At 34.5% G+C, this 9,457-nt stretch overlaps 1 pseudogene; it reads right to left on the bottom strand.

The window, feature by feature from the left end:
• Window positions 1–6,774: 6,774 nt before the first annotated feature.
• LOC147401587 (putative pentatricopeptide repeat-containing protein At3g15930 pseudogene) lies at window positions 6,775–8,784 on the bottom strand (annotated as a pseudogene).
• Window positions 8,785–9,457: the final 673 nt, after the last annotated feature.

The following is a 9,457-nucleotide window of genomic DNA, read 5'->3' as shown; positions in this document are numbered from 1 at the left end:
GGAATGTTTTGAGGTTAGGGTTATTTTGGTAATTTGATCATTTTTTAGTGATTTTTATCGTAAAGTTTGTTTTTGTCTGAAAAATGATGATTTCTATGTTTTTGGGGTTATATTTTCCTAGCGTAGCGTGGTTTCTATAGTTTTGTCAGTTCGAGATACCTCATCCGGATTTCATAAACATATCTGGTAACAAAATAAAGCATTGGAATAATCATCTATCATTGGGAACCGTTGCAATCGGGTTGACGAGTTGGTTAATCAGGCGAGTGCAAAAATGGGGTGCCTACACATTAACTGTGCTAACACTAGATAAATTCGGATTTTTTGTGAATTAGAAAAATACAATTCGAACTTGCATCGATGATATCTAAGGCTCCCAATAACGAAATCGAGTGAATTCAGGTTTTAAATTAATCTACTCGATGGGATCTACATTTTATTAAAGGTGCCCAAACCTAATTCTGACTAGAATGTTCTGTAAAAACGTTTTAACATTGCTGTCCCAACCTTCTTTCAGCAATAATTCTAGATTTACAGATTAATCCGAACTTTCATCGATGATATCCAAGGCTCCCAATAATGAAATTGAGTGAATTCAAGTTTTAAATTAATCTACTCGATGAGATTTACGTCTTATTAAGAGGTGCCTAGACTTAATTCTCACTAGAATATTTTGTAAAAATGTTTTAACATTGTTGTCCCAACCTTCATTCAGCAACAATTCCAGATTTACAAATTAATCCGAACTTGCATCGATGATATCCACGCCTCCCGATAACGAAATTGAGTGAATTCAGGTTCTAAATTAATCTACTCAATGAGATCTACGTTTTATGTCCAGACTTAATTCTCACTAGAATGTTCTGTAAAAACATTTTTACATTGTTGTCCCAACCTTCATTCAACAATAATTCCAGATTTACAAATTAATCCGAACTTGCATCGATGATATCCAAGGCTCCAATAACGAAATTGAGTGAATTCAGGTTTTAAATTAATCTAATCAATGAGATCTACGTTTTATTAAAAGGTGCCCAGACTTAATTCTCACTAGAATATTCTATAAAAATGTTTTAACATTGCTGTCTCAACCTTCATTCAGTAACAATTCCAGATTTATAGATTGATATTCTAGGTAAACCTTATGAGATGTTTTGATGCCATTGTTGAGATTATTAAAATATAAATTAAAATTCTCGAAATCTCCATTAACGAAAGTCGATAAAGAGAGATATAGAGAGAGAAGCGTATCTCTTTGCTGCCCTTTTTAGCACAAATATGGAGAAGAAGATAGAAAGAGAAAAAAAAAACGTTTTCACTATCGAAGCACTAAGCTTAAGTGCTGTTTTTTTTTTAAAGAAAAACACTCTTCTCACCCCAACCACCATCATTCCATCCTTTGCATATGTCAATTTGAATCTTTTATTATTTATGGGTCATCAAAAAGTGACCCTTAATTGAATAAAAAAAATATAAATACAATACCCAAAATCATCCACAATCAAGCCACAAAAATAAATAAATAAATAAACAAATAAAATAAATCGAACTAAATAATAAAAAAAAACTAGGTCATCCTGGCAACGCTCCCATACTTGGGGTTTTTCAAGTCTTATCCTCAATAGTTCCCAGTGGAATCGCCACTGAAAGTGCCCTCGATCCGCTAGGTGTGCGGATCCGCTTTTGACCTTTGAGGTTTGGGAGTCGCTACCTAGTTATTACGATTTAGGAACCGAACATCGACTCGAAACAGATAAAAATAACTAATCTACTTAAAAAAATACTGAGTCCGAGGATCACGTTATGGGGTTGAAAGGTGTTAGGCATCAACCTTGCTCGGCAAACGCCGGTCTCTACTAATTCCCAAGAATATTACATTGCAAAAAAGACCTAACCACTAAAAAAATAAGAAATATTTACCTTTACGAAAACAATGATTTTGTTCCCTCAGATCTGATAGAACAGTTTCTCGTACAACATTCATCGCTTTGTTCTGTCACTGGATTCGTTTCATATCTCCAAGACGAAGTACCTCCTTCTTAGATCTAAATATTTCTAATTTGTTATCGATTTTTGAATTTTTTTGAAGGATTTCTAGATGTTTTTTGAGCTAAAGTTGAGGTATGGATGTTAGATAAAGAGTTAGGGCTTCAAAATTAGGGTTTATGGGATGCTAGGAAAGTTTTTTGACCTACTTTTCTTAGGGTTTATAAGATCATACGAAAATAAGTTGTAGAGACCCTTATTTATTGATTTTTTTACGTGCTTTTTAGATAGAGTTAGTGTTTAATTAAAATTATTTTTAATGGAGTTAGTGTTTATTTAGAATTATTTTTAAATAGAGTTAGTGTTTAATTAGAATTACATTATATAGTTTTATAGTTTAATTAGATTTCTATTAAATAGTTTTAGAATTTAATTAGGTTTCTTTTAGATAGTTTTAGAGTTTAATTAGAATTCTATTAGGGTTTTGACTTTGATCTTATTAGATTAATTAGGGTTTTGACTTAAGCCTCACTTGATTGACTAGAATTTATGGCTTTGACTTAAGTCTCACTTGATTGACTTGACTTTAGGATTTTGACTTAAGTCTTACTTGATTGACTTGACTTTATGATTTTGACTTAAGTCTTACTTGATTGACTTGAATTTTAATTAGGATTTCACTTTACATTAATTAATATTTTAATTATTAATTTCAAAAATTTTAATTATTAAATTTGTAAAATAACCATTTTGCCCTCAGAAAGGACTTATTGCGTTTTAAGTCATTTTTTAATGTTCCAGGATGTTTTGAAATCGATTTTTTGTAAGGAATTCAATGAGAATATTGATTTTTGTCATTTATAAAATTTTTGTGCAAAATGGCCATGAACTTTATGAGGGGCATTTTCATAATTTTGTCAAATTTTGTGAAAATTGGCGAAATGGTTTATTTGGTTTCGATTTTTTATTTTATATGTTTGAAAGGGTTTTCCTAAGCGTAATGTAGGCTCTAGGGATATTTTGAGATTAGGGGTATTTTGATAATTTGATCATTTTTTAGTGGTTTTTATCGTGAAGCTTCTTTTTATCTAAAAAATGATGATTTCTATATTTTTAGGGTTATATTTTCCTAGCGTAGCGTGGTTTCTATAATTTGGTTAGTTTGAGATACCTCATCCGAATTTCTGAAACTTATTTAGCAACAAAATATAGCAATGGAATAATCATCTATCATTGGGAACCGTTACAATCGGGTTGACGAGTTGATTAATCAAACGAGTGAAAAAATGGGATGTCTACACCATCACACAACCTACACATCGCCTCATCATTTCTTACAAATCCACTCTCACAAACCTAACCTACACCCCTCATCACCAAACTAACACTTATTCTCTCCAATCAACTCATCTAACTACCTCACCTCCCAATCCATTTTGACACATATCATCATCCCCTTAACCCTATCAAAATCCAATCAACCAACCTAACACTCCATCAATACATCACTCCCTTACACTCCCATTTTCTTAAACCAAACATCCGTCATCTCACCTCACCAAACACTCTACCCATTTACCCTTATTACATAACTACCCTCATCCTAATTCTAAATTTCATACCCCTCACCTTCAAAACCTATGTCATTCTCTACTCCCCCAACACTTCACCCCATTATATCCCTAAAACAACCCCCAACACCTATAAATACCCCATCTTCTTTCAAAATGGACACCCAAGTCTTACAAGGAAAAAATCCTCTTTCAACTATCTTTTACTTCACTTTCATTCTCTCACATTAATCTTCTAAAAATATAAAATCTCATATTCTACTAAAGACTTGAAGAAGAAGAAGAAGGAAAAAAAGAAGAAAAGATTTTAAAGCTTCAAGATAGGGTCAAAGGATACACCTCCCCTCTCTCTCTCTCTTTCTCTACCTTCTCCATATCCTTATTCTACTATTCATTTCCTCTCTTTAATTTTTATTTTACAAAGCTTCCAAGATGTAATGTTCCCTTTCCCTTATCTCAGGTAAATTAGATTTCGATTCGGTTGAAAGTATAGGGGTTGTAACAATTTAAAAAAAAAAATTATTTTAAACCTTCGAATCGTTTTGAACCCACTGTGTTCGGGTCCTTCTCAACTCATGAGAATGGACCCACAACCATAGTCAATCCTTAAAAAAAAAAACACATATAATTGTCAAGGCTAAGGGTTTATAAGGATCGTCCCCTTTAATGGGATGATCCTATAATCGAGCAAAAAATAAATCCCTACTTAAGTTACAAATTATCGATACGTGGCACTTTGTTTTTATTTTGCATTTTTTATGTTAAAATGGTCGAGTCGAGTTGAGATTACCATCACTTAGTGGGGAGAAAAGGGTGCCTCAAACTTTTCATTTTCTCCAATCGAGCCGCATACCACAATCTCAACGTTAGATTGGTACCTTATCCATCAAGAGTCACTAAACGTCAAAAATGACATTTTTCTTAAAAATGTACATCGGATGACCATTTACACCCTCTTACAATATGAATGGTGGCGACTCTAAATCTTAGTAAGAGTGGTACTCGTAATCGAGAATCACACATTTACACTAAGTAAACGTCAATTGCATTGCAAACTAAAGATAAGTTGTGAGAATGAATGTGGGCACACTGCCGAACTATTATGATCTTATGTCTCATGCATGCTTTATGATTCCACAATTTACAGTTGAATGCCTTGAATGTCATAAGATGCCATAAATGTCGAATAAGTTAATCTTATATGAATGAACCATTGAATGACATGAAAAAATGAATATTTTTATTTCAAGTATATTTGCATTAAATAAAAATTAGAGACATGAATTCAAAATCGAGGTTAGGTGAATGACTTAGAACACATAGTCAAATTATTAATCTAAGTTAAAATTGGATAAATCAAAAGAAATTTTAATTATCCTATTCATCCTCCCTTTAGGACTAGACACTGTACGAAGCCCGATATTTAAAAAAAAAAATCCAAAGTGGGGTTCGATACTTGAGTTGTTATTTGTTTTTATCTATTGAAGTCTATTTGCTTCTCCCATTCTCATTTTATCTTTCTTTTGTGTTTCTTGTAAGTTTTAGTTCTATGTAATATAGTTCTTTCATTTTCTTTCAATGGTATAAGGAGGAGATAATGAACCTTCACAATGTGAAACAATCTCTCTTTTCAAACTCCATAATAATTTTTTTAAGAGTATCTAATCTCATAGAAAATTGTTTCAAGTTCTTTTAATTTCCTGGCCCTTGAAATTCCTAATTTAGTTTCTTATAAATGACTGAAGGAGTAAAGAGTAAATCTTCACTATGTGAAGTAATCTTCCCTTTCTATTTCCATTGAATAAGTTCATTTTGAAACAATAAGATGCATACACACTCGCTCACTCGCACACACACACACTACCCTATAGTTTCCAAAATGACTAAGAGTCAAAAGAGTGGGTCTTTCTAAACTTACTCTTAAAAAGTCTACAAAAAATAACCCTTAGATGACTCATTTTCATACATAAAAGTGAAGCTTCTCAAATGGATTCATCAAACTCATGGGTGTATCCCAAGAAGCCAACCAACAAAAAAAATACACTCCCAAGGTGTACTTGTGTATATGGTTCACGCTTGAGGTTCAAAATGGTAGAATCAAACTAGATTCACACCAAAACCTTAAGCTCACAAAAAAATCGAGAAAGCATGTACTTTCATTCATGACTTGCTCATTGAACCCATAGCTTGCTTTGTGAATATTCTACCTTGTTTCTAAACTTTAAAAAGCCAAAAAAATTATTTTTAACTTTAGATTTGGTCAATCTTTGATAACCACGAATTTTGTGGGTGGGACAAGGTGCCTAACACCTTCCTTATTTCACAATCGGATCTCCTTATCCTTTACCTCTTAGTACGGACTAAATTTTGAGTCATTATTTGGTAAAAAAAAAACAGATTTCTAAAATCATTTTCATGATGTCTTTTTACACCTTAAACCCTTTGGATGGTGATGACTCCTAAACCTAAGTAGATGAACTTTAATATCTTAAACTCTCATAATCATATCTATAAGAGGTATCTCAAATATTCACCAAAATATAAGGAAAAACATAAGGGATGTAGTGTGGGAGGAGCAATGTCAAATGGGTGTATGTCACCAATTAGAAAAACACGGGATCTCAAATATTGACCAAAATATGGAGGGATTCTAAATTAGTAAAACTTTGGGTGCGTTGGAGAACACAAGAGTATATAGAATACATCAAAATGTAAGGGGGTTGTAAGTCAATGAAAAAGTTTAGGGCCGGGGTGGGGGTTCAGCTGCCCCGCTTGCCTCCACCCCTAGATGAATGGTGTCCTTTATTAAATTTCGGATCATTTAATTCTCTGATTTAAATTTATCATTACGGTATCATTTCACATTGTTCGAAACAACAATTACATATAAAGAGCATTAAAATCATGATGAATAAAATCAGGATAAAAAGAAGTTAAAAAGGGTTTTAGGCTGTACCTTGCACCCTAATTTGATAGGATATGATCCAGATACCTTCGATAAACCATGCAGGTCCTATATGATTCTAAGACTCATCTCCTTTTTCTCTCTCTCTCTCTTGGAATGACTAGACCTTTAGTATTCAGAAAAAACTATGATGGACGTGTCTTTCCAAATCTTTTCAAATGAGCGAAAAGAGCCTAGGGTACTCCATTAGTAAGTTTCTAATCATACAGCCTTAAACCTATGGTTCCATACTCCATTAGAATACCGATTGGATTGGATTCTCTAATAGCTCCTTTTAATAATAGAAAAAAATGACTCATAGCAGTCCAAAATCATGGAGCCCAGAGGGCCACTCAAAACAGAAAAGTGGGTCTAAAATAATTGATGTTTCTGGCCAAAATGGTAATGGCGTGGCTTGAAGGCCTTAATCGAGACCGGGGAGATTGGAATTTAGCTTCATTTGGTCAGCTATCCGATCCAAAACCATGTAAATTTCTGTGCTTAGGCAATGCATCTTATCTTCAGCAAGGAATTCGTGAACGACACCATTTACCTCGATCCAACTACAACCAGGTTTCTTCTTAACACTTCGATCTTTCATAATCTTTCTTGTCTTCAAGGCTTCTTCCCACCTACTCTCAGAACAATACATGTTCCACAGAAGTACATATACCCCATCATCGTTCGGTTCTAATTCAATTATCTTCTTTCCAGCCATTTCAGCTAATCTCAAATTCCCATGGACTAAGCAAGCACTTAGTAATGATCTCCAAAGCAAGGCATCTGGTTCAATCTCCATTTGTTCGATCAACTCTTGTGCTTCTTTGACAAGCCCTGAACGGCCGAGAAGATCCACCATACATCCGTAATGCTCAATCTTGGGTTCCAAACAATATACTTGTCTCATTCTATTAAACCATATACGACCTTCATCGATCAGTCCTGCATGACTACAAGCCGATAAAACTGCAACAAAGGTTACCTCGTTTGGGTTGACTTCCGATCTCAACATCTCGGAAAAAATCTGAATCGCACGGTTCCCATTCCCATGAACTGCAAATCCCAGTATCATTGTTGTCCATGAAAATTTGTCCTTTCGGGATATCTCTCCAAAGATTTTCTCGGCTGTATCAAGGCTTCCACTTTTAGAGTACATATCCAACAATGCATTACACATAGTAACATCCGAATTCATATTGGTTTTGTTAACATAACCATGGATTACCCGGCCAAGATCCAAAGCCCCAATATCAGCACAACCTGAAAGGACGGCCACAATTGTGATAACTGTAGGAGAAACATGACCATCTGATTTCATTTGCTGAAATACTTCTAGTGCCCGAATTGGATCCCCACCTCCAATGTAACCTGTGATCATTGCAGTATAAGAGATTGAATTTCTTTGAGGCATTTTATCAAAGAATCGTCGAGCAGATGCCAAGTCATTGCATTTGATGAACCCATGAAGCAAACTAGTCCATGATACAACATCTTTAATTTCCATCTTCTTGAAAACCAATTGGGCTATTTTAATTTCTCCATTTCTGCTATACATGTCAATCAGGGAATTACTGACAATCGAATCAGAACCCAATTCATGTCTGTAAATCATTCCATGAACCATCTTTCCATGACCTAGATCTTCGTTTCGGCCACAAGCTGATAAAGCTCCTACAACGGAAAAGTTGTCGGGTATTAGACCCAAGAGGATCAACTCTGAGAAGGTTGAGAGAGCTTCAAACGGGCGATCTATATGTAAGTAGAGAGAGATGAGACTTGTCCAAGAGATTATGTCTGGGTTTGGAATTTGATTGAAAACCTTTTGGGCTTCTATTGGTTTGAAGAATTTGGTGTAATTGTTGAGGATTTTGCAGGCTAGGTGTTGGAGATGATTGATTCCTTGTGTTATTGCTTGGGCGTGGATTTGTTTCAGCTCTTCTAAGTTATCGCATTTCTTTAGTAGAAAATGAAGGTTTTTCCGGTTCATTTATTCAAAAAGTACTTGGAAGATTGCCGTTAACTCTTCTCTCTCAAGGGACTACGTACTCTCATTGGGTGGTATATATTGTGTTGATCCTCTACGTAGGGGAATTGGGTAGCTATCAGACATCCTAGTCACCGTTGTACTCTACGTGCTAACGTCTTTCTCTTTTCTTTTCTAATTCCCTTTAGAATCGAGGTTTAGCGAGGATTTCACCCTTACTAAGGTCCTTGCCTCCTTGGCTCACCCTGTGACATCAAAAAACATGATCTGATGCTTAAAGGTTGTGGAGGACAAAATTTTATGAACTTTCAAAAAATTTTTTTTTTTACAATAGACTTTTTATTTGAAATTTAGGAGTTCAGTTGAAGTTTGGTACTAATCCCATTTCAAAATCTTGGATGAAGAAACACAAAATGAGACTGAATTCCACAAAACGTGGCTTCATAGTCTCCATGATTAAGTTCTTTAGAACTTAGATGTGTGGTCACAATTGGAGGAATTGAAGTCAACCCAATCTAAACAAGATTAGAAGTCTCTTCAATCTTTAATATATAGATTTTTTTTTTTGGATAAATGGTGATCTGGGGTTTAGGAAAACGCCCAACCAAAAAAGAGACTACAACCTAAGGACCATCCTTCCCTTGGTATCCTCCTTGACAAGCTTAATATATATAATTGAATGTTTTCTAGTTTAAAATGTATCTCAATTTCAGTTAAGTACTGGCTCAAGCATAAGGCCACTTAGGCAATTGCCTAAGTTTGAAGCCCATGTACTTAGACACCTAGAGTTAAGTGTAGGTCGTCTCGTAGTCACCCGAGAGCATCCATGTAATTCTTTGTAAGGCTCACATATGAAGTCATATCAGCTCCGTACTAGAGCATATTAGCTTAGTGGTATTTTAGTAATAAAAGAGTATGACCAACCTCTACTTTTGATGTTTCCTTTTAGAAACTTAGGAAAGATTAGAGTAA

Source organism: Akebia trifoliata, chromosome 5, assembly GCF_017979445.1.
Source record: "Akebia trifoliata isolate Shusen 1 chromosome 5, ASM1797944v1, whole genome shotgun sequence".
Taxonomy (NCBI): Eukaryota; Viridiplantae; Streptophyta; class Magnoliopsida; order Ranunculales; family Lardizabalaceae; genus Akebia; species Akebia trifoliata.
Note: the sequence above shows the minus strand (reverse complement) of the source record. Positions and strands in the feature narration are given on the sequence as shown.